This window comes from Miscanthus floridulus, chromosome 2 (genome assembly GCF_019320115.1).
Source record: "Miscanthus floridulus cultivar M001 chromosome 2, ASM1932011v1, whole genome shotgun sequence".
Taxonomy (NCBI): Eukaryota; Viridiplantae; Streptophyta; class Magnoliopsida; order Poales; family Poaceae; genus Miscanthus; species Miscanthus floridulus.
Window position 1 is genome coordinate 50,086,953 of NC_089581.1, and position 24,220 is coordinate 50,111,172.

Consider the following 24,220-nt stretch of genomic DNA (forward strand, 5'->3'; position numbering starts at 1 on the left):
AGAATTGAGAGCTTGCTTTATTATTTACATTCATCTAGTTGAGCTCTTTAGACTAGTAAGTTTGTGTGCCTTATTTAACATTGCAACTAGAAGTGTCGGATAGGTGGCTTGCAACCCTTGTACAGCTAGAGCAAGTTTGCATTACGCTATTTGTCATACTAATCAAATTGCTCTAGTTGATTTATAGATTTTTAAATAGGCTATTCACCCCCCCCCTCTAGCCATACTAGGACCTTTCAGCGGGCCATCGTCGGCTCGTTCCGACCCCTCGTAGCGCACTGAGGGCTTGTGTTGATCACTGACGAAGACACCCGTCGGCACTGGCTCTCGGGCGGATGCTGCTTTCGCGAGCGTGTCGGCTGCTTCGTTGAGGCGCCTTGGGATGTGATTCAGTTCGAGGCCGTCGAATCTGTCCTCCAGCCGTCGGACTTCTTAGCAGTATGCCTCCATCTGGGCATCATGGCAGCTTGACTCCTTCATGACCTGGTTGACGATCAGCTGGGAGTCGCCCCTGATGTCGAGGCGTCGGATGCCTAGCTCGATGGCGATTCGTAGGCCGTTGATGAGCGCTTCATATTCGGTGATATTGTTTGATGAGGGGAAATGGAGCCGAACCATGTACCTCATGCGGACCCCGAGGGGAGATACAAAGACTAGCCTTGCGCCGACGCCCTTTTTCATCAGCGATCCGTCGAAGTACATCGTCCAGTACTCTTGATCGACGACTGCTGGTGGCATCTGGACCTTAGTCCACTCCGCGATGAAGTCAGCCAACACCTAAGATTTGATCGCTGTTCGGGGGGCATAAGTAATGCCCTGATCCATCAGCTCGAGTGCCCACTTTGAGGTTCTTCCTATGGCATCCTAGCTATGAACGACCTCGCCGAGGGGAAACGACGTCACGACTGTCACAAGGTGTGACTCGAAATAGTGGCGTAGCTTCCTCTTAGTGATGAGGACGATGTAGAGGAGTTTCTGGATTTGGGAGTAACGGGTTTTAGAGTCGGATAACACCTCGCTGATGAAATATACAGGGCGCTGTACCTTGAAGGCGTGCCCCTCTTCCTCTTGCTCTACTACTAAGGCGGCGCTGACCACTTGCGTGGTGGCCGCTATGTATAGCAGGAGGGATTCTCCGTTGCTTAGAGGGACCAGGACCGGGGTTTTAGTTAGAAATTGCTTAACCATGTCAAGCGCCTCCTGAGCCTCGGTTGTCCACTCAAAGTGGTCGGATTTCTTCAGGAGTCGATAAAGGGGGAGTCCTCGTTCGCCGAGGCACGAAATGAATCGGCTAAGGGCAGCAAGGCACCCTGTGATCCGCTGAACCCCCTTTATGTTTTGGATTGGGCCCATCTTTGTGATGGCTGAGATTTTCTCTGGGTTGGCTTCGATGCCGCGTTCGGAGACAATGAAGCCGAGCAGTGTTGGTGTTTTGTACAAGCACCGGCAAGTAAATTTATAGTAATGCGCGTTAGGCTCGGATGGTGTGCTAAAGGACACAAAATTTATACTGGTTCGGGCTGAATGTCCCTACGTCTAGTTTGTAGCTGCTCGTGTTATTAGCACCGTGAACGATTTGTAGTAAGGGGTACAAACGATCGAGAGAGGGACTGGTCCCAAGTCTCTGATGGAAGGGTTGAATGGAGGTCAAGAGCTTCATAGCAGCTTGACTGTGTGTATCTGTGCGTGGTCTTCTTTTTTGGGTCCCCCCCTTATGGGAGAAGCGCATCCCCTTTTATAGATCAAGGGGCTGGCTTTACAAGGATGAGGGCTTTATCTAATCTTGTGGCTCATGTCTACCCGGCCTGGTCCTTCATTCTGATGAGTGCTAAGGAAGATAAGTTCCTACAACACTGTCGATGTCCCTGTAGAATGTCAGGTTGATTACAGAATGCTGCCCTGCATAGGGTATGGGCTGGAGTACAGTGGTTTTGACTTATCAGCCTTTCCCAGCCTTACTCCGCACGCCTTCTGGTTCCTGTGAGTCTTCGTCAGAGGGACGAGGGGTCGGGGTCTGAAGTAACGCCGTGGTCAAGGCCTTCTGACTTGGCGGTCCTGAGGGGTCGGGAGGCGAGCGCCGCTCCCTCGGGTCCATAGCGTGGTGATGGAATACACGTCGTTCGTGGAGATAGCAAATCTTCTTCTGGAGCGTAGCGATTGTCGTATATCTTTGTCGGGTTCCGTGTCCCAGGGCTGAAGGCGGCGCCTACAACTCTACAGGGCGAGGAGCACGCACCTGTACAACCTTTTGGGCCCTGCGGCGCCCGGAAGGGCCTAAAGCACCCATCCCGTCATCCCCTGGCAGTACTTTTCCTACCAGGGCGCAGGGTATGGTTCTTTGGAGCCACGGTTTGACCCGAACGTCTTGTCTTGCCCTGTCCCTATCATCTTGAGGGAACGGGGAGAAGTGGTCAGGTAAAATGAATCTAGTCTTTAGATATGGAGCAGGGTGAGGCTCGTTCCTTGCCGTCGGGCGAAACGGAGACCAATCCCTATCTCCTGGGCGAGACCGACCCTGCCCCTCCGGGGTCAAGCGAGGCGGAATTTATCCCTCAGCCATCGGGCGAGACCGAGCCTGCCCTAAAGGCATCGGGCGAGACGGAGACTAGCCCTGAGCCCTCGGGCGAGGCAGAGCCACCTCAAAGGCGTCGGGCGAGTCGGAGTCTATCCCTCGGCCCTCGGGCGAGATCGAGCCCGCCCAAAAGGTGTCGGGCGAGACGGAGACTAACCTCGAGCCCTCGGGCGAGGCAGAGCTATCTTAAAAGGCGTCGGGCGAGGCGGAGTCTATCCCTCGGCCCTCAGGCGAGACCGAGCCCACCCCAAAGGCGTCGGGTGAGGTGGAACCAAGCTCCTGTTATTCGAACAAGGGGTGAAACAGCGCCCTTATGCGTCCAGAAGTTATTAACGTTCGGTGGTTATTGGTTCCACCTTCTGGGGTACCCCGATATTAGGTCCCCGATAGTAGCCCCCGAGCCTCTAGGTGATTCGAGTAGAACCGCCTAGAGGGTGTTTTTTGATTTCATCGAAGTTACTTTGCCAGAGGGTGCGCGCGAGCGCACCCGATGGGTGTAGCCCCCGAGCCCCCAGGTGATTCGAGTAGAGTCGCCCGGGGGGTTGTATCGGTCCCTTTGCGGGTAAGGCTGAAGGATTTAATTTTTCGTTAACTGGACATTTTTTCGAGAGGATCGTGGTATCCTATTCACGGGGAACTCATTCAGGGCTGACCTCACTGGTGGTTGCGCCCTTGGTTTCGGGTCATTCGCGGACCCTTCCCCAGTTGGGCCGGCCGCTGAGCTTCTGGGCCCTAGGTGGGCCAAAGAGAGAAAAAGCCTTCGTGGCTTGCGCTTCCCAGGTGGGTAGAGAGTCCGGATTCGCCTGGGGAAGGTGAACCGTCCACCGTGATTTTCGGGGCGAGAGGATAGGGACTGCGGGCGCGTGTCCCGTGACGTGACGCGGTGGCGCGCGTGGTAGGCCCAGAGATCGAGGCGGACGGTTGCCCTTCTCGCGTCCGTCGCCCCCTATAAAACCGTGGGGTTCGCCCCCAAGGTTCCGTATTTCGCTCCCCTGCTGTTTTGTTCTAAAACATCCGTCGCCAATCGCCCCAGCCTCCTGTGCCCGCATCGCCACCGTCGACCGGCTTGCATTCGTGTTGCGGCCGCCGTCAAGCTCGCGCTTGCCCTTCTCCCTAATTGATTTAATGGAGTTGTGGGGCAGATCTAGCATCACCTCCCGGCGTCTGGAGGGCCTCATCCGCCGTGGCCTTCTCCACCCACTGTCCACCGTCCAGGAGTGGCTGCTACCTGGCGACAAGGGTGAGCCGGTGCCGCCCGAAGGGTATGTCGTCTCTTTCGCCATCTTCCATGAGTGGGGATTTGGGGTACCCGCACATAGATTCCTTCGGGGGTTGCTGGATTACTATGAGGTAGAGCTGTAGCATCTAACTCCCAATGGGGTTCAACACATGGTAGCGTTTGTTGCCCTGTGCGAGGGTTTCCTGGGGATCGATCACCATTTTGACCTGTGGCGGTATTTCTTTAACATTAGTTTGTCGAAGAGGAAGATTGGGGGGAAAGACATGAACGCGCCGATGGGATGTGCCAGCATTCATCTGCGCCATACCCGGTCGAGGGGTTACCCATACATGCGTCTGGCGACATCCAACAAGGGATGGCACTCGCAGTGGTTTTATGTTAGGGATGATGTGAGTGCCACCCTACCGAAGTACACTGAACGCCTTATTGTGGATGCTCCGGAGTCGTGGGGTTGGGGCGTCCAGTCCAAAGACAAGAAACACATCTCTGACCTTCTTTCTGCCCTCCAAGCCCTGAAGGATCGGGGTGTAAAGGGGACGGGGATTATCGGCGCCTACCACGCGAGGAGGGTGGCACCACAGATGGCGCGTGTGCTTCCCCTGCATCGGATGATGCCCGGGATATCGTTCAAGAGGACGATGCTCGTTGACGAGGCGCTCCCTTTCTCGGAAGTGGTGCAGCGCATTAAGGAGGCGATGGAGCCGACGAAGGATTCTGCAGGCAGGGTCCTCGACATTGTGTATCCAGTGCCCGGACACCCCCCAATGCGGCCGGAGCCTGGATTCTTTGAATTTGTAAGCCCTCTTCTCCCGTGCTCTTTTCTTTTTCCTGGATCTCCATTTTTTAACACTTGCTTTTGTGACGTTGGGACCAGTCGAGGGGGCTAGTCTTTAAGGACAGTCCGGTTCCGCTGCCGAAGCACAAGGTCGTGGCGGCGGCAAATCGACTCGTGGCCGAGCGGGACAAGAAAGCAAGGGAGGAGATGAAGAAGGCGAAACGACTGAAGCAGGAGGCACGGGATCGGGGAGAGGATGTGAGTAGTGAGGACGACGACGATGACGATGATGATGATGACGACGATGAGGTAGCCATTGGCGTGGATTGGGGCGTCTTGGAGGACGAGGACACGCTGACAAGTGGCCACCCATCCGTGCAGGGGCCCTTCCCTTTCCACGCGGAGGGAAGTGAATCGATGAGGTCGGTGGAGGCCGGCGAGTCCGCCGCTTTGCACGGCGTGCTGGCCGAGGACCGGTGGATGGGAGAGGGCGGGCTTGCTACGGCCGACCCCGAGGCGACAATGGAGGGGAGAGGCTCTGGCGCCGTGCCCCTCGAGATGATGGAGGGGAGCGGCTCTGGTGCCGCGCCCCTTGAGACGATGGAGGGGAGCGGCTCCGGTGCCGCGCCCGACGAGACGATGGAGGGGAGCGGCTCTGGTGCCGCGCCCGATGAGACGATGGAGGGGAGCGGCTCCGGTGCCACGCCCGATGAGGTGAACACCCCGTCCCGGAGTAGGGGGCAGGCTCAAAACGGACCCGCCCAGATGAGTCGGGGCAGGGATCTGGGGATCCGTCCCCAAAATGCTTCCGCCGGCCGAGGACGTCAATGTAAGCTGCTGATTCCCCTATTTTCATCCTTTTTCCATTTCTATTTTGACTTAATGGTTATTACCTTTGTGCAGGTTCTTGCAGACGGGTCACCCCCTGGGGCTGGCGCCCAAGAAGAGCCTCGCCATTCAAGTGGGACAGATGGCGTCGCCTGGCGTCACCCCTATTTCGAGCAGGAGTGGTGCCGACGTCGGGGCCACGTTGGCCGACCCGACGGCGTCTGTGGTGGTGCCCACGCCTGCGGAGGTTACCGAGTAGGTGGCTTCCTCCGTGGCGGATGTGGTACAGCCGGCCGAGGGCCGTATACTGCCGGTGGAGGCGGTCGTGACCGCGCCAAGCCAGGACCAGCCAGGCACGGCCATGGTAGCGCACGAGGGCATAGTGCAATCCGCGCCACCGGGGGCCCAGGTGGATCCGCCCGTGGTGCTCGAAGTGGCCCAGATGGAGGAGGATCCAGTCGGAGGATCCTCGAGCGCGGTAGTGGTGTCGCATAGGGTCAGGAGGGAGCCGCCCCCGGTCCCTTTGTCGGGAGAAGACCGCTCCCCTGCGCGGGGGGAGCCGTCGCTCCAGTGGATGGCCGCTCAGGACCCGACGTCGGCTCTTTTCTCGCTCGATGATCATTCTGAGAGCATGGAGCGGGAGGGTCTTAACATTGGGATCTCGACCATGCTAGACGCCCTGGACGAGGCCAGAGGAGCCCTCCGTGAGATCGTTATTCCAACTACTCAGGTATTTGCTGGGCTTTCTTCTTTCTTCGCATGTTTTTGTGTTTTTGCTTTTCTGATACCAGTCTTCTTCCTCTTCCGATTCTTGTTGCTCGTAGCCGGAAAAAGTCCCAATTTCTTCGCGAGCAGAAGGCGGAGAGGGATCGCCTTTCCGAGGAGGCCCGGCTGCGAGCAGACATGGCCGCCCAGCTTGCTACCGCCCAGGAGCGGGAGGCCCAGGCGTGTCAGGACGCGGAGGAGGCCCATAGGATGTTTGAGGATTTGTCGGCGAGGTCTAAGCTAGATGGGGAGGAGATTGCCAGGCTCCAAAAGGAGCGAGACGAGCTGCTGCAGAGGAATGTCGCGGCCAATGAGAAGGTCGACGAAGTCCTGAAGGAGCTGGAGATGGAGCGGGACCTCCGGCGGAAAGCCGAGAGTGGGGCCACGGCCCTTTAGCAGAAGGTGGATGAGGACGTCGAGGTGGTCCGCTCTCTCCGAGCGGAGCTCGGTGATGCGGTAAGCCAAAGGTTGAGCGCCGAAAATATCTCCGTCAAGCTAGAAAAGGAGCTTGCCCATGCACGAAGGACCCTTCAGGCTGAGAGCGATGAGCACGATCTCCTGCAAGCTGCGGTCAGGGTGGTCCTTGATGCCCTGAAGGTGGTGGAGCCGGTGGAGACCAGTCCACTCGTGGCTCGTGCTGCAGGTATCACGGCTCGGGTGGGTCAGCTCGAGGAGAGTGCTTTTCACGCCGGGATCACCTAGGCCTTCACCGTCGCCCATGCTCATTATGAGAAGGAAATCAACCTGAAGGTGATGAGTGAAGGTTTCCCGTCCACCTATGAAGATGAAGAGCTGGAGGTAATGGAGAAGATGGTTGCTCCCCTTGTGAAAAACTTGGCCGACAGTCTGAAAGAGATGGTTCTCCCTCCGCGGGAGTAATTAGTCGAATAATTTTGAGGACAAATTATATGTAATATGTGGACAAGTGTTGGTATTTTTGAGTCTGGACGTGGTTTCGTGATTTTGCGTCATAATTTCATTTTGTTTGATTTTTTGCGATCTTACCAATCTGTTCCCCCGAATCTTGTCGCTGGTCTTGATGCGAGGAGATTGTTTTTGAAAGAGAGAAGGGAGGTAGCCGTACCTTAACCAGCCCCCGAGTAAGACCCGACCTCCTGCATCTGCTGGGGTCGGGGGTTACTGGAGACCAGAACCGTGGTTTTGGTGACAGGGTCGGCGAAGTCCTTGGATGGCATTGCAACATTCCCCGCCCTGTCTTCCAATAGAAATCCCCAACTGGGGACTCTATGGGCTCGGCAAGGTAGGGCCTTCGAACCTGTGTCCCTATATCGATTGGCTCGAGCCCCCGGGCCTTGTCAGGGTCTAATAGGGGTCGGCCATAATTTGCGTGTTACCCCATCCTCAATTTTCGCAATTGGAGGGACTGAGTAAACGACACTTGCCTCGACGGCTCGAGTATCGCGCTCAACGAGCTCACTAATGGGTACGTTCGTGTGGAATCCGGGTCCATCATTTGTTTGATGGGGTCGGCAGAGCCCTCTGGTGGCACTCCACAACTTCTTAACCCGCCTCCCGGCAGATGCCCGAGCCGTTCGATAGGCTCAGGCAGCCCGATGGCCTCTCCTCGATGGAGATTCTGTGGGTTTGGCTCGGGGTTAGAATCGAACGAGAAAAGGTTGAGACGTCCCTGTCCGCTTCTGAGTGGGGTCGGGCAGGGCCGCTTGGGCTTGTCTTAGTTATTTCTCCCTGGCTCTGTTCGGCACGAGGTGGCCTCGAGCCCTTCGTGGGCCGGCCTTCGAACCTCGGCCTGCTGCCACCTATATCGAATGAGGCGACGGCCGTTTCATGATGCGACACGAAGCGTTGGGATGTTTTGCATATGTATATAATAATTGAAACGAAGGCGGGGTCGGTAATGTTACCTTAGCGGTATAAGTGACGGAAAGCTCCTACCAGATGTGTCCGTGCGGGGTTTGGGCCCTGACGTTTGCGATGAGGTTGAAGTGACCTGCATAAGAATCGCTATTCTTTGTTTTTCATATCTCGGTGGCGGTCCGAGCCGTTTAATTAACTTGGGCAACCTGACAGCTTCTCCTTTGGGGGAGATTCTATAGGTGGACCCCTCTGAACCCTTCCTGAGAAGGCAGACGTCGAAGCTGGAGACGCGAGGGGCATTGAGCATGATTTTTCTGGTGAATAGAAACACCGTAGCTACCGAGGCGTAGGGTCTGCCAGTTCGTCTAGTTTTACTCAAAGTTTTATGCCCATATTTCGCGTCCTTAGTTTCAAGCGTACGGAGGGGGTCGGGTGAGGAGGATGTCTAGACTGGTAGATATCCTCGGTAGCCCCCGAGTGATGCTCATGTCCCCACCGTTTGGCGGGGTCAGGAGCTCGAGAATGAATTTTAACGCGTAAAGTAAGAAGGCAGAGATGCTTATCTTTCTTTGGACGTTTGTTCATCGTGTCTCCTGGGCCGAATGGCCGGCCTAGGAGATCCGTTAGGGCTCTGCTTCACAGAGGTCCTGTCGTTGGATCGTCCCGTGGTCCTGCATGGGGAGGCGAAGGGCTGTCTGCCCATGTGGGTGCCTTAATTGCCACGTCTGGAGCGGGTCAGTGGCGGGCCATACCCAGGCAGTGTCCAGTTTGACCGGGGAGGACGCCTCGTCGACCGGGGCACGCCCCATCAGTTCTGGCGCGTCCCCTCAGGTGTCTATCAGCATTAATTCCATATTTAAGGAGGGGAAGGGAGAGAGTTTTTTGTTCAACCTTTCACCTTTCCTTAGCTGCAGCGCCTCCTTTTTAAATAGGGAGGGGGAAGGGAGTTCTTATCCCACCCCTTCTTCTGCCTCTGAGTCGCTATCTCCTCTTCTTCTTCCTTTCCGCCGAATGTGTCCGTGCATCGCGGCGGTTCCTGAGTGAGGAAGAGCAATGCCAAAGAGAGAGAAAACTCACAAATCCGCTCGTGAATCTGGAGCGTGATGTCGAGCCGGAGGTCATCCAATGTAGATGAGATGGTGCAAGCTGCCCTTGCTGAAGAGTCGCTGCTGCTGAAGGAGAAGGGACGCTGGTGGGCGCCGTGCGTCGTCGACTTCGCCGTCGTTCGCTATGCTCCTCCTTTGGCGGAAGGGGTTTCCTGCCCTGACGTCGTTGTTAGGGTTGTGGCTGGCGATGATGGCATAGTCCCTGGATGCCCTGGCGGGGGCGTTGTAGATGACGGCACCTTCGAGGATCCTGCGCAGCAGTGGGGTGTCACCGATGGAGAGCGTGGCGCGGCGACCGGGGTAGATGAGCTGGCCCGTGTACATGCCCTAGGCATCGCCGATGGAAAGCGTGGCGCGGCAGCCGCAGTAGATGAGCTGGCTCGTGTACACGCCCCGGGCGTCACCGATGGAAAGCGTGGCGCGGCGACTGTAGCTGTACTTGTAGTAAAGCTAAGCAGAGACTGTAATTGAATAACTTTGTGGGGAAGCCCCCGAGTAAGCAGTCCTCCGATTTTACGAGTATATTATTCCTTTTAGTAATGAAATCTTTTTGTAAGTGACGAATTTGTGCAAAAAGAATGAACAAATTTACATATTTTGCTTATGGGGAAAGCAATTTTTTATCTTTCTCCTTTTTGTAGAAATGATTTTAGTGCTTTCCGACCCTTCTCATGGTCTAAGTCATAAGAAACTAGGAACGTGGGCGAACTAATTCTGATTGAACAGGTGAGTAAAGAGGTTGCAGCCGCTGGGGCGTGGGTGTCTCGCAGTCCTACCAGTTGTATTCAGAATTGGTTCCCAAAATCTTAGCCCTTAGGACTCATTTATGAGGCGAATGGAAAACTTAGAGAATGTTTGTAAATATAACATAGGAGGTTTTTACAAGCGTAATACTTGTATTACATATGTCATATGTTACGATCACATGCCAGCCCCCGAGTGAGGTCTGACCCCTCGCGACTTGCAGGGGTCGGAAGTCACTAAGGATCGAGGTTTTGTTAAAACAAAAACTGATAAGGAAAAGTATACGCTTATTTTAAGGGTAAAAATGATGTAGCTGCTCAATGTTCTAGGCGTTGGTGAAGACCTCGCCGTTGATGGTTTTCAACCGGTAGGCGCCTAGGTGAAGTACTTCCGTGACGATGTAGGGCCCTTCCCAGGGCGGGGAGAGTTTGTGGCGGTCCTTGTTGCTCTGTACAAGATGGAGGACGAGGTCTCCGACATTGAAGGCTCGACCCCGCACCCATCGGCTGTGGTACTGTCGCAACGCCTGCTGGTACTTGGCCGAATGGAGGAGGGCGACGTCGCGGGCTTCTTCTAGCTGGTCCATGGCGTCTTGGTGGGATGCCTCGGCTCCCTGCTCGTTGTATGCTCTGATTCTTGGCGCTCCATAGTCAAGGTCCGTCGAAAGAACGGCCTCGGAGCCACAGACCATGAAGAAAGGTGTGTAGCCGGTGGCCCGGCTAGGAGTTGTCCTTAGGCTCCAGAGCACAGCCGGGAGCTCAGCGAGCCAGCGTGCGCCGAATTTGTTCAATCGGTTGAAAATTCTAGGTTTGAGGCCTTGGAGGAGCATGCCGTTTGCGCGCTCGACCTACCCATTCGTCTGGGGGTGTGCGATGGCTGCCCAATCGATCTAGATGTGTTGTTCGTCACAGAATCGAACGAATTTCCTATCGGTGAACTGCGTGCCGTTGTCTATGATGATGGAGTTTGGTACCCCAAAGCGATGGATGATGTTGTGGAAGAACAGCACAGCTTGCTCGGATTTTATCGTGGATATTGGTCGAGCTTCAATCCATTTTGTAAACTTGTCTAAGGTGACAAGCAGGTGGGTAAAGCCCCGGGCGCCTTTTTGAGTGGCCCAACTAGGTCGAGCCCCCAGACCGTGAAGGGCCACGTGATGGGGATCATCTGGAGAGCCTGGGCCGGGAGGTGCGTTTGCCGAGCGTAGTACTGGCACCCTTTGCAGGTGCGTACAATTTGCTCGGCATCGGCTACTGCGGTGGGCCAGTAGAAACCTTGTCGGAATGCATTCCCAACCAAGGTTCTTGGTGCGGCATGATGACCGCATACTCCACCGTGGATGTCGCCCAGCAGGAGTTTTCCCTGTTCGCCAGGGATACAGAGTTGCAGAATTCCGATGTGACTTCGTTTGTAGAGTTCGCCCTCTACAAGAACGAAGGACTTGGCGCATCGTGCGAGCCGTCGGGCTTCCGTATTGTCTGCCGGTAGTATGTTGTGGAGGAGGTAGTCGAGGTAAAGCGTTCTCCAGTCATCGGGAGGGTCGGACTCCCCTGCTGGGTCCTCTTCAAGCTCCATGACCTCGGGGTCGGGTGGAGCAGTTGGCGGATCGGCCCCTGGGTTGGACTAGAGGGGCTATCATCGGCTTGTTCTGACCCTACGTAGCGTACCGAGGGTTTATATTGATCACTGGCAAAGACACCTGTTGGGACTAGCTCTCGGCCGGATGCTGCTTTTGCGAGCGTGTTGGCTGCTTCGTTGAGGTGCCTGGGAATGTGATTGAGTTCGAGGCCATCAAATTTGTCCTCTAGCCGTCGGACTTCTTGACAATATGCCTCCATCTTGGTGTCGTGGCAGCATGACTCTTTCATGACCTAGTTGACGACCAGCTGAGAGTCGCCCCTGACGTCGAGGCGTCGGATGCCTAGCTCGATGGCGATTCGTAGGCCGTTGATGAGCGCTTCGTATTCGGCAGTATGGTTTGATGAGGGGAAATGGAGGCAAACCATGTACCTCATGTGGACCCCGAGGGGAGATACAAAGACTAGTCCTGCTCCGGCGCCCTTCTTCATTAGCGATCCGTCGAAGTACATTGTCCAGTACTCTTGATCGACAGCTGCTGGTGGCATCTGGACCTCGGTCCACTCCGCGATGAAGTCCGCTAGTACCTGAAATTTGATCGCTGTTCGGGGAGCATAGGAAATGCCCTGATCCATCAGCTCGAGTGCCCACTTTGCGGTTCTTCCTGTAGCGTCATGGCTACGGACGACCTCGCCGAGGGGGAATGACATTACTACTGTCACGGGGTGTGACTCGAAGTAGTGGCGTAGCTTCCTTTTGGTGATGAGGACGGTGTAGAGGAGTTTCTGGATTTGGGAGTAGCGGGTTTTGGAGTCGGATAACACCTCGCTGATAAAATATACAGGGCGCTATACCTTGAAGGCGTGCCCCTTTTCCTCTCGCTCTACTACTAAGGCGGAGCTAACCACTTGGGTGGTGGCCGATATATATAGTAGGAGGGATTCTCCGTTGCATGGAGGAACTAGGACTGGTGGTTTAGTTAAAAATTGTTTAACCATGTCAAGCGCTTCCTGAGCCTCGGCTGTCCACTCAAAGCGGTCAGCTTTCTTTAGGAGTCGATAAAGGGGGAGTCCTCGTTCGCCGAGGCGTGAAATAAATCGGCTGAGGGCGGCAAGGCACCCTGTGATCCGCTGAACCCCCTTTATGTTTTAGATCGGGCCCATCCTTGTGATGACTGATATTTTCTCTGGGTTGGCTTCGATGCCACGCTCGGAGACGATGAAGTCGAGCAGCATGCCCCTCGGGACCCCGAAAACACATTTTTCGGGATTGAGTTTGATGCCGTTTGCCCGGAGTTTTGCAAAGGTTTGTTCAAGGTTGGCGACAAGGTGGTCAGCTTGCTTGGACTTGACTAAGATGTCATCGACATAGGCCTCAACGGTTTGCCCGATGAGGTCTCCGAAGCAATTGAGCATACAGCGCTGGTACGTTGCCCCAGCATTCTTCAGACCGAACGGCATTGAAATGTAGCAAAACGATCCGAAGGGGGTGATAAAAGATGTCGCGAGCTGGTCGGACTCTTTCATCGTGATTTGATGGTAGCCAGAGTATGTGTCAAGGAAGCAGAGGGTTTCGCACCCCGAGGTGGAATCGACTATTTGATCTATTCGTGGCAAGGGAAACGGATCCTTTGGACACGCTTTGTTGAGGCCGGTATAATCGACACACATTCTCCATTTCCCACTCTTTTTTCGCACAAGAACGGGATTTGCTAACCACTTTGGGTGGTATACTTCCTTAATGAATCCTGCGGCCAGCAGTTTGGCTATCTCTTCGCCGATGGCCCTGCGTTTCTCCTCGTCGAAGCGGCGCAGGCGTTGCTTCACCGGCTTGGAGCCCGGGAGGATCTAGAGAGTATGCTCGGCGACCTCCCTCGGGATGCCCAGCATATCCGAGGGTTTCCACGCAAAGATGTCTTTGTTGTCGCGGAGGAAGCTGACGAGCGCGCTTTCCTATTCGGAGGAGAGTGCGGTCCCGATATGGACTTTTCTGCCCTCGGAGCTGCTGGGATCCAAGAGGACCTCCCTGGAGCCTTCTGCCAATTCGAACGACCTGGTTGATTTCTTTGCGTCGGGTGCCTCTTCGACGACCTTCTCCCTAAGGGTGGTGAGCTCTTTGGAGGCGATGACTGCGGATGCGTGTCCGCAGCATTCGACTTCGCACTCGTAAGCGCGCTGGAAGGAGGTGCCGATGGTGATGACCCCGCGGGGGCCCGGCATCTTCAGCTTTAGGTACGTATAATTGGGTACGGCCATGAACTTCGCGTAGCATGGTCGCCCCAGGATGGCGTGGAAAGTCCCCGAGAACCCCACTACATCGAAGGTGAGGGTCTCAGTCCAGTAATTGGACCGATCCCCAAAAGTGACAGGCAGGTCGATCTGCCCCAGTGGCACGGCTTGCCTACCAGGCATGACGCCATGGAAAGGTGCTCGGATGGGACGGAGGTTCATTCGGTCGACGCCCATCTCGTCGAGCGTCTTGGCGTACATGATGTTGAGGCCGCTGCCCCCATCCATCAGTACTTTGGTGAGCCGCTTTGGACCGACGATCGGATCGACGACAAGCGGGTACCTTCCCGGATGTGGGACGGCATCCGGATGGTTGGTCCAATCGAAGGTTATGGCGGATTTCGACCACCGGAGGAAGGCTGGCGCGGCCGGTCCGGCGGTATAGACCTCACGACGCGCGACCTTCTGGCGGCGCCTGGAGTCGTAGGCCGTTGATCCTCCGAAGATCATGAGGGCACCGGTCGGCGTTGGGAAGGTGTCGTCCTTCTCCTCTGTGCCGTCAGTGGTGGGAACAGGCTCCTTCCCCTGCTCCCCCTTGTTAAGGCCCTCGGCCAAGTATTTGCGCATAAGGCCGCATTCCTTGTATAGATGCTTGGTCGGGAAGGCGTGGTTTGGGCATGGCCCCTTGAGCATTTTCTCGAAGTGGTTCGGAGTGCCCTCCGTGGGCTTCCGGCCACCTTTACGGTCGGCAGCGGCCGCGAGTGAGTTGTCGCGCCGTTGCTTCTTATTTTTCCTTTTGGCGGGAGGGTTGGAGGCGCCTTCGCCGGCGTCCTCGTCCCGCCTTGTCTTTCCGTCGGAGCGATCAAAGATGGCTCCAACCGCCTCCTCTCTAGAGGTGTGATTGGTGGTGATGTCCAGGAGTTCCTTGGTAGTCCGCGGGCCCTGCGTCCTAGCTTGTGGACCAGGGATTCGCAGGTCATCCCAGACAAAAAGGCTCCTATCACGTCGGCGTCGGCGACGTTCGGGAACTCGTTGCACTGTCGAGAGAAGCACCGGATGTATCCGTGGAGGGTTTCATCGGCCTTCTGGCGGTAGTTCTTGAGGTCCCATGGGTTTTCAGGGCATTTGTACATGCCCTGGAAGTTGCCCACGAAGATCTCCATCAGATCCGCCCAACTCTGAATAGCATTGGACGGTAGGTGCTCCAGCCATGCTCGCGCCGAATCGGCCAAGAACAGCGGGAGATTGCGAATAATGAAATTGTCATCACTCGCACCACCGGCCTGACATGCAAGCCGATAGTCTTCGAGCCAAAGCCCGGGATTTGTTTCGCCAAAATATTTAGGAATGTTGGTAGGCGGTCGGTACCTTAGGGGGAACGCAACGTTGAGGATGTGTCGGCCGAAGGCCTAAGGGCCTGGTAGGCCGGGGCTCGGGCTTCGGTCCTCGTTGCTGTCGTAGCATCTGCCATGTCGGGGATGGTAGCCGTGGCGTGCCACTTCTCCATCGTCGCCGTGGGCGCGTCTCCGAGCGTCGATGATGCTGCGTACATCGTGGTCACAGCCGAGGCGTTGATGCACTGGGACGACGGAGGGCTGCCTGCCGCTTGGTGGTGTTTGGTGGATGGACGCATCCTTGGTGGGATGCACTGAGGGCGCGCGCTGGCTGGTGTCGGGTTCGTGTCGTCGGGACAACGAACTTTCCGCTTGCTGCGCCGCCGCCTGCTCGAGCAACGTGCGAATTTCTCGGCGGGCGCGGCGATCCTCGGACGTCGCGACCTCCGGAAGGCCATGCAGCAAGGCGGTTGCTGCGGTGATGTTCTGACTGGCTCGGGCAAAGTGAGGAAGGGCCCCATCGTCGGTGAGGATCCTTTGGTGTACGGTGCGGGCCATGGCGCGCGCGCGCCCCCCGTCTTTGCGGCGTTCAATCTCACGATTGATGTCCGCGTACTCCCGGACGAGCCCTTGCCTGGCCTCATCGATCTCTTGCTGATGGACCCTCAGCTGCTCCATCCTTAGGCGAGATGGGGCGGCCGTCTCTTCCCCGGATCTAACGTCAGGGTTGTTTATGGGGGTGACCTCTTCCCCAGAGACACTTTCGACGTGACCCTCGGGGGTCTGCGTCATGAAGCATTCCCAGGAAGGCTGGTGGCTCCCCCTACTGGAATCCGAGCTGGAGAATGATCCTGGCTCCTCGTTGAGGAGCCCGTAGAGGGTCTCCGTATCATGCTCAATCGCCCCCACGAACTCGATGTCCGTGGGTGACTGAACCATACGTAGCGCCAGAAGGCGGCCAGCGGTCGCCGCAGCGTTGCGAAGACCGAACAGAAATGCTATCGAGGCACTCCGTACGGACCCTTTCGGACATAGGGTGGCGTTGTGAGAGGCCTCCCTTGATGACAGGACTCGCCGGGAGTCGCCCGGTGGGCCCTCAAGCCTAAGACGGCTGAGGTTGATGGAAGGAAGGGATGGGGCGGCTGTGTGAGTCAGCGCCATCTCTCCTCCTAGTGTGATGATGAAATCTAGGTCGCCGAAATGCACATGTGCGCCCGGGGCCCAGCTGATTGCGTGGGTGGCCATCCGAGGCCTAATTTGGAACGCGCAAACTCCCCTACCTGGCATGCCAACTGTCGGTGTTTCGTACAAGCACCGGCAAGTAAATTTATAGTAATGCGCGTTAGGCTCGGATGGTGCGCTAAAGGACACAAAATTTATACTGGTTCGGGCCAAATGTCCCTACGTCCAGTTTGTAGCTGCTCGTGTTATTAGCACCGTGAACGGTTTGTAGTAAGGGGTACAAACGATCGAGAGAGGGACTGGTCCCAAGTCTCTGATGGAAGGGTTGAATGGAGGTCAAGAGCTTCGTAGCAGCTTGACTATGTGTATCTGTGCGTGGTCTTCTTTTTTGGGTCCCCCTTATGGGAGAAGCGCATCCCCTTTTATAGATCAAGGGGCTCGCTTTACAAGGATGAGGGCTTTATCTAATCTTGTGGCTCACGTCTACCTGGCCTAGTCCTTCATTCTGATGAGTGCTAAGGAAGATAAGTGCCTACAACACTATTGATGTCCTTGTAGAATGTCAGGTTGATTACAGAATGCTGCCCTGCACAGGGTATGGGCTGGAGTACAGTGGTTTTGACTTATCGGCCTTTCCCAGCCTTGCTCCGCACGCCTTCTGGTTCTTGTGAGTCTTCGTCGGAGGGACGAGGGGTCAGGGTCCGAAGTAACGCCGTGGTCAAGGCCTTCTGACTTGGCGGTCCTGAGGGGTCGGGAGGCGGGCGCCGCTCCCTCGGGTCTATAGTGTGGTGACGGAATACCCGTCGTTCGTGTAGATAGCAAATCTTCTTCTAGAGCATAGCGATTGTCGTATATCTTCGTTGGGTTTCGTGTCCCAGGGCTGAAGGCGGCGCCTACAACTCTACAGGGCGAGGAGCACACACCTGTACAACCTTTCGGGCCCTGCGGCGCCCGGAAGCGCCTAAAGCACCTGTCCCGCCATCCCCTGGCAGTACTTTTCCTGCCAGGGCGCAGGGTATGGTTCTTTGGAGCCACGGTTTGACCCGAACGTCTTGTCTTGCCCTGTCCCTATCATCTTGAGGGAACGGGGAGAAGTGGTCAGGTAAAATGAATCTAGTCTTTAGATATGGAGCAGGGTGAGGCTCGTTCCTTGTCGTCGAGCGAAACAGAGACCAATCCCTATCTCCTGGGCGAGACCGACCCTGCCCCTCCGGGGTCGGGCGAGGCGGAATTTATCCCTCAGCCATCGGGCGAGACCGAGCCCGCCCTAAAGGCGTCGGGCGAGACGGAGACTTGCCCTGAGCCCTCGGGTGAGGCAGAGCCACCTCAAAGGCGTCGGGCGAGTCGGAGTCTATCCCTCGGCCCTCGGGCGAGATCGAGCCTGCCCAAAAGGCGTCGGGCGAGACGGAGACTAACCCCGAGCCCTCGGGCGAGGCAGAGCTATCTTAAAAGGCGTCGGGCGAGGCGGAGTCTATCCCTCGGCCCTCGGGCGAGACCGAGCCCGCCCCAAAGGCGTCGGGCGAGGTGGAACCAAGCTCCTGTTATTCGAACAAGGTGTGAAATAGCGCCCTTATGCGTCCAGAAGTTTTTAACGTTCGGTGGTTATTAGTTCCACCTTCTGGGGTACCCCAGTATTAGGTCCCCGACAAGCAGCATGCCCCTCGGGACCCCGAAAACACACTTTTTGGGATTGAGTTTGATGTTGTTTGCCTAGAGTTTCGCAAAGGTTTGTTCAAGGTCGGCGACAAGGTGGTCAGCCCGCTTGGACTTAACTATGATGTCATCAACATAGGCCTCAACGGTCCACCCGATGAGGTCCCCGAAGCAATTGAGCATACAGCGCTGGTAAGTTGCCCCAGCGTTCTTCAGACCAAACGGCATTGAAATGTAGCAGAATGATCCGAAGGGGGTGATAAAAGACGTCGCGAGCTGGTCGGACTCTTTCATCGTGATCTGGTGGTAGCCGGACTATGCGTCAAGGAAGCAGATGGTTTCGCACCCTGAGGTGGAATCAACTATTTGGTCAATGCGTGGCAAAGGAAACGGGTCCTTTGGGCACGCCTTGTTGAGGCCCGTGTAGTCGACACACATCCTCCATTTCCCGCTCTTCTTTCGCACAAGAACGGGATTTGCTAGCCACTCTGGGTGGTATACTTCCCTAATGAACCCAGCAGCCAACAGTTTTGCTATCTCTTCACCGATGGCCCTACGCTTTTTCTCGTCGAAGTGGCATAGGCGTTGCTTCACCGGCTTGGAGCCTAGGTGGATTTTCAAGGTATGCTCGGCGACCTCCCTCGGAATGCCTGGCATATCCGAGGGTTTCCATGCAAAGATGTCTTTGTTATCGCGGAGGAAGTCAACGAGCGCGCTTTCCTATTCGGAAGAGAGTGTGGTACCAATGTGTACCCTTTTCGCCTTGGAGCTGCTGGGGTCCATGAGGACCTCCTTGGAGCCTTCTGTCGATTCGAACGACCCAGTCGATTTCTTGGCGTCGGGCGTTTTTTTGGCAACCTCCTCCCTGAGGGTGGCGAGTTCCTTGGAGGCGACGACTGCGGAGGCGTGACCGTAGCATTCGACTTCGCACTCGTAAGCGTGTTGGAAGGAGGTGCCGACGGTGATGACCCTGCGGGGGCCTGACATCTTCAGCTTAAGGTATGTATAGTTGGGGACGACCATGAACTTCGCGTAACATGGTCGTCCCAGGATGGCGTGGAAAGTTCCGGGGAACCCCACTACGTCGAAGGTGAGGGTCTCAGTCATGTAATTGGATCGATCCCCGAAAGTGACGGGCAGATCGATCTACCCCAGCAGTACGGCCTACCTACCAGGCACGACGCCATGGAAAGGCGCTCGGATGGGGCGGAGGTTCGTTCGGTCGACGCCCATCTCATCGAGCGTCTTGGCGTACATGATGTTGAGGCTGCTGCCTCCGTCCATCAGTACTTTTGTGAGCCGCTTTGGGCCAATGATCGGGTCAACGACAAGCGGGTACCTTCCTAGGTGTGGGACGACATCCGGATGGTCAGCCCGGTCGAAGGTTATGGTGGATTCTGACCACCGGAGGAAGGCAGGCATGGCCAGTCCGGTCGTATAGACCTCGCGGCATGCGACCTTCTGGCGGCGCTTGGAGTCATAGGCCGCTGATCCTCCGAAGATCATGAGGGTGCCATTCAGAGTCAGGAAGGCGTCATCCTTCTCCTCAGCATCGTCTGTGCTAGGGCAGGTTCCTTCCCCTGCTCCCCTTTGTTGAGGCCCCTGGACAAGTATTTGCGCATGAGGCCGCAATCCTTGTAGATGCTTGGCCGGGAAGGCGTGGTTTGGGCATAGCCCCTCGAGCATTTTTTCAAAGTGGTTCAGAGTGCCCTCCGTGGGCTTCCGGCCACCTTTGCGGTCGGCAGCGGCCATGAGCGAGTTGTCGCGCCGTTGCTTCTTATTCTTTCTTTTGGCGGGACGGTTGGAGGTGCCCTTGCTGGCGTCCTCGTCCCGCCTCGCCTTGCCGTTGGAGCGGTCGAAGATGGCTCCGATCGCCTCCTCTCCTGAGGCGTGGCTGGTGGTGATGTCTAGGAGTTCCTTGGTAGTCCGCGGGCCCCTACGCCCCAGCTTGTGGACCAGGGATTCGTAGGTTGTCCCAGATAGGAAAGCTCCTATCACGTCGGCATCGGCGATGTTAGGGAGCTCGTTGCACTGCCGGGAGAAGCGTCGGATGTACCCACGGAGGGTTTCATCGGCCTTCTAGCGGCAGTTCTTGGGGTCCCATGGGTTTCCAGGGCGTTTGTACGTGCCCTGGAAGTTGCCCATGAAGATCTCCATAAGATCCGCCCAACTTTGAATGGCGTTGGACGGTAGGTGCTCCAACCACGCTCGTGCTGAATCGGCCAAGAATAGTGGGAGATTGCGAATAATGAAATTGTCATCACTCGCACCACCGGCTTGACATGCAAGCCGATAGTCTTCGAGCCAAAGTCCAAGGTTTGTTTCCCCAGAATATTTAGGGATGTTGGTTAGCGGTCGGTACCTTAGTGGGAACACAGCGTTGAGGATGTGTCGGCCGAAAGCCTGAGGACCTGGCAGGCCAGGGCTTGGGCTTTGGTCCTCGCCGCTGTCGTAGCGTCCATCGCGTCGAGGATGGTAGCCGCGGCAGGCTGCTACTCCTGCGTTGCCATGGGTGTGCCTGTGGGCGTCGATGGTCCTGCGCACGTCGCGGTCGTGGCTGAGACGTTGATGTACCAGGATAGCAGAGTGCTACCTGCCGCCTGGCGGTGTCTGGTGAACGGATGCGTCCTTGGCGGGGCGTACTGAGGGCGTGCGCTGGCTGGCGTTGGGCTCGCGTCGCCGAGACAACGAGCTTTCCGCCTGCTGCGCCGCTGCGCGCTCGAGCAATGTGCGAATCTCTCGGTGGGCCCAGCGATCCTCAGACGTCGCGGCCTCTGGAAGGCCGTGCAGCAAGGCCGTCGTTGCGGCGATGTTTTGGCTCGCCCGAGCGAAGTGAGGTAGGGTCCCCTCGTCGGTGAGGATCCTTTGGTGTACGGTGCGGGCCGTGGCACGGGCGCGCCCATCGCTTTCGCGGCGTTCGATCGCGCGATTGATGTCCGCGAACTCCTGAACGAGCCTTTGCCCGGCCTCATCGATCTCCAGCTTGCGAGCCCTCAGCTGCTCCATCCTTAAGCGAGATGGGGCCACCATCTCCTCCCCGGACCTGTCGCCAGGGTTGCTTATCGGGGTGGCCTCTTCCCCGAAGACGCTTTGGACTTGCCCCTCGTGGGTTTGCGTCATGAAGCATTCCCAGGAAGGGTGGTGGCTCCCCCTGCTGGAGTCAGAGCTGGAGAACGATCCTGGCTCCTCCGTGAGGAGCCTGTGGAGAGTCTCTGTATCATGTTCAATCGTCCCCATGAACTCGCTGTCCATAGGCGGGTGAACCATACGTAGTGCTAGAAGCTAGCCAGCGGTCGCCGCGGCATTGTGGAGACCGAACGGAAACGCTATTGGGGCACTCCATATGGGGTCTTCCGGGGATATGGTGATACAGCGCGGGGCCTCCCTGGATAACTGGGGTCCAAGGGAGTCACCTGGCTAGCCCTCAAGCCTCTGGTGGCTGAGGCTGACGGAAGGGAGGGACTGCACGACTGTGTGGGCCAGCGCCAGCTCTCCTCCCAGTGTAACGATGAAATCTAGGTTACCGAAACGCATGTGTGCGCCCAGGACCCAACTGAATGCGTGGGTGGCCATTCGAGGCCTGATTTGGAACGCGCAAAGCCCCCTACCTGGCGTGCCAACTGTCGATGTTTCGTACAAGCATCGGCAAGTAAATTTATAGTGATGTGCGTTAGGCCCGGATGGTGCACTAAAGGACACAAGATTTATACTGGTTCGGGCCGAATGTCCCTACGTCCAGTCTGTTGCTGCTTGTGTTATTAGCACCGAAAAACGGTTCATAGTAGGGGGTACAAACGATCGAGAGAGGGACTGGTCCCAAGTCTCTGATGGAAGGGTCGAAAGGAGGCCAAGAGCTTGGTAGCAGCTTGACTGTGTGTGTTGTGTGTTGTGCCGTCAAAAGTTGGTCCCTTTGTTGGAGGAAGCGCATCCCCTTTTATAGATGAAGGGGACAGCTTTACAAGTGAGAGGGTTAGGGTGCATACGCTATCTAGCCTTGTTGCTCACGTCTACCCAGCCTTGTTGTCCATTCTGGTGGGTGCGAAAGGATGATAAGCGCCTACAATACTGTCGATGCCTCTGTAGAATGTCAGGATGGCTACAGAGTACTGCCCTGCGCAGGGTATGGACTGTGGTACAATGGTTTTGACTTATGAGCCCCTCCTAGCCTTGCTCCGCACGCCTTCTGGTTCCTATGAGTCTCTGTCGGAGGGACGCGGGGTCGGGGTCTAGAGTAGCGCTGTGGGCAAGGTCTTGCGATTGAAGAGGGTGTCCGAAGGCTAAAGCGAATACTTCGATCTGGTGGACCCGAGGGGCCATGAAGCGGGTGCCGCTCCCTTGGGACCATATCGTGGTGATAGCATATCCGTCATTTGTGGTGGACGCGAGTCTTTTTCTGGATCGTAGTGGTTGTCGTATATCTTCGTCGGGTTCCGTGTCCCAGAGCTGAAGGCGGCGCCTACAACTCTACAGGGCGAAGAGCACGCACCCGCAACACTTTTCAGGCTCTGCTATGCCCAGAAGGGTCTAAAGCACCCATCCTATCATTCCCTGGCAATACTTTTCCTACCGGGGCGTAGGGTATGGTCCTTGAAGCCTTGGTTGACTCGCACGTCTTGTCCCGCCCTGTACCTATCATCATGAGGGAACGGGGAGAGGTTGTTAGGCAAGACAAAACCAGTCCTTGGACATCAAGTGAGGCGAGGTTCATCCTCGGACGTCAGGCGAGGCGTAGACCAGTCCTTATCCCTCGGGCGAGACTGAGCCCGTCCCTCGGGGGTCGGGCGAGGCAGAGTCTATCCCTCAGCCCTCGGGTGAGGCGAAGCTGGCCAAAGGCGTCGGGCGAGGTGAAGTCTATCCCTCAGCCCTCGGGCGAGGCGGAGCTGGCCCAAAGGCGTTGGGCGAGGCGGAGACTAGCCCTTAGCCCTCGAGCGAGGTGGAGCTGGCCCGAAGGCATCGGGCGAGGCAGAACCAAACTCCCGTCATTCGAGCGAGGAACGTAGTGGTGCCCTTGTCCGTCCAGAAGTTTTTAATGTTCGATGGTTATTGGTTCCACCTCCTGGGGTACCCCGGTGTTAGGTCCCTGACACCAGTTGTTGTGGTCTTGGCTTGACGTCGACGACTGCCAATGGAGCACGGCTCGCTGGAGCAGTCGTCTGTGCCTGCTGCATTAGCTGCTTCTGGACATGGTACAGCCGTTGCAGCTCCTATACCTGATTGAATGATTCAGTTGGAACTAAGAGAGTGGTGAGAAATTGTGCCGACCTTGTCGAGTTGAGATGCAGAGAGAATTCAGCATATTGTGCAGACTGCAAGCAAATGACATGCTCGGTTTTTTAGTACTTGTCTGAAGATCTGTTCTTGGTTCAGGATAGCCGTTCTCATCTGCTCCCTCTCCATGTCTTGGTGAAGGTTCATGCTAATCTGCTTTTTTCAACTGTGTCGTCTGTTCCATGAGAATTTGAGAATCAGTTACTTAGCTGGTGCTGCAAATTGGGACTGCATCGGTCATTGCAATTTTAGAATTTTTAGAGAATTGTTCCAAAGGAATAAATGTTGTCATTCTCTAGCTAGCTAGGTAAATCAACAACACCACATCGGCACATAATTATATGTGTCCTTATAGTCGCTTCTATTTTATTTGCTACAATTTTGTACTCGTGGTAGTCTGAGGCTAGGAGATGTCACTGGATTTTATGTCTGGTAGTAGTCATTTTAATGCAACTTGTTAACTGAGTTTATGTTACTAAGTTCTTCTTACTTTCTAGTTTTGTATTGCGAATGCCAAAAGAAGCATATGTAGATTGTATCCATCGCCAAATTGTATAAAAAGTGAAGGTTTATGGTTAGCGCTGAATTTTGTGGTCTGGTGTGTCATGACATGTCTATTGGTTCTAGTTGCAACAGATGTCGTCCTCGGTAGTGGAATTGGGAGCTAAAGCTGAAGCGAGTTAGCTTCAAACTAGAGCCGAGAGCCTGCTTGTTGCACCTCTCTCACTCTACAAATAAAGATGTCGGGGAGGAACCGCTACTACTCATAGTTGTGCTTGCTGTGAAAAGGTGAACTGAACTGAATTAAGAAATGTAGTCAAATTGTACAGTTTAGAACTTTTGTGCTTATTTTTTCATTCTGGTATGTTAATGTGCATTACTGAAATTGGGATCTTGATCAAGCAAAGAATTGATTTGCATGTTATTTTTTTAATGAAATGGCGGGAGCTCTGCCTTTTAATTAAGAAGAGAGCAAATAAAGTTAATTATAGGAGTGCTAAAATGTATATGTTCTTTGCAGCATTGTAATTTTCAACATCGAAGAAATCTGTCCAAAATTTAGAATGCTTGCATGCTTTCTCTTTTGTGGAGAAGGAAAAGAGAGATGTAA

At 55.7% G+C, this 24,220-nt stretch overlaps 1 protein-coding gene across 3 annotated transcripts in view; it reads left to right on the forward strand.

Annotated features, from left to right (window-relative positions):
- LOC136523687 (uncharacterized) overlaps window positions 1-24,220 on the forward strand; it is a 74,344-nt gene that overhangs the window by 45,609 nt on the left and 4,515 nt on the right. The window contains exon 2 of one of the 3 annotated variants that reach the window (XR_010776162.1): window positions 23,737-23,898. The exons of the other annotated variants lie outside the window; for them this stretch is intronic. The gene's annotated coding sequence lies outside the window, so the exon portion shown is untranslated. The remainder of the gene's footprint in view (window positions 1-23,736; window positions 23,899-24,220) is intronic. 3 annotated transcript variants of the gene reach the window in all.